This window comes from Microtus ochrogaster, unplaced genomic scaffold (genome assembly GCF_000317375.1).
Source record: "Microtus ochrogaster isolate Prairie Vole_2 unplaced genomic scaffold, MicOch1.0 UNK18, whole genome shotgun sequence".
NCBI classification, from domain to species: Eukaryota; Metazoa; Chordata; class Mammalia; order Rodentia; family Cricetidae; genus Microtus; species Microtus ochrogaster.
In genome coordinates this window covers 1,107,430-1,108,054 of record NW_004949116.1, presented here as the reverse complement: position 1 = coordinate 1,108,054, position 625 = coordinate 1,107,430, and the positions used below count along the sequence as shown (strand labels likewise).

The window sequence follows — 625 nt, the reverse complement described above, 5'->3', positions numbered from 1 at the left end:
TGACTTGAGAAAGAGAAACAGCGGTTCATGGAGGAATGTCTGCCAAGGGTGATTCTTCCTAACGTGGGTTTTTACCCATCAGGCCCACCTTACCTCAGCTTACCACCCCAGGGCTTTTTGCTCCTGGACAGAGAAGAGCCAGCAGCTCAGGAAGAGAATTGCCTATCCTAGGAGCAACATTGCTGCCAATGCCTGTTCGGCTGTATAGTATGACTAGGGCTGGCTGCATGGCAGCTGCTGTGTGCCCACAATGAGACTAGATTTCCAGACTGGGCTTAAGGCCATGGTCTTCAGTGTCCTGGTGTTTTCACGGGGAGATTCCAAAATTATTTCAACCTGGTTGCTTCCCTCCTGAACATCCTCCCTGGAGGCTTCGGCTTCACACTGTAGCCAAAGCTTTTCAGGGCTGGCAGGTCTTTTCTCATTGGCTTTGTTTGTCTTTTCTCATTGGCTACTATGAGCCTCCCAGGGGCCAGGGCCTTGTGTCTCACATGCCCCAAGGATGATGGAGCCTGTGTCATCTGTTCGTGGATGGCCGAGAAAGGGATGCAAACATTCATGTGCTGTCAACCACTGCAGAGCACAGAGGTCTGAGTCTAGATGTTTTAATTGGGCCGGATTAATC

At 50.9% G+C, this 625-nt stretch overlaps 1 protein-coding gene across 5 annotated transcripts in view; it reads left to right on the top strand.

Annotated features, from left to right (window-relative positions):
* The window catches only part of Prkag2 (protein kinase AMP-activated non-catalytic subunit gamma 2), a 269,363-nt gene that overhangs the window by 24,950 nt on the left and 243,788 nt on the right, over positions 1-625 (top strand). The gene's annotated exons all lie outside the window — the stretch shown is intronic.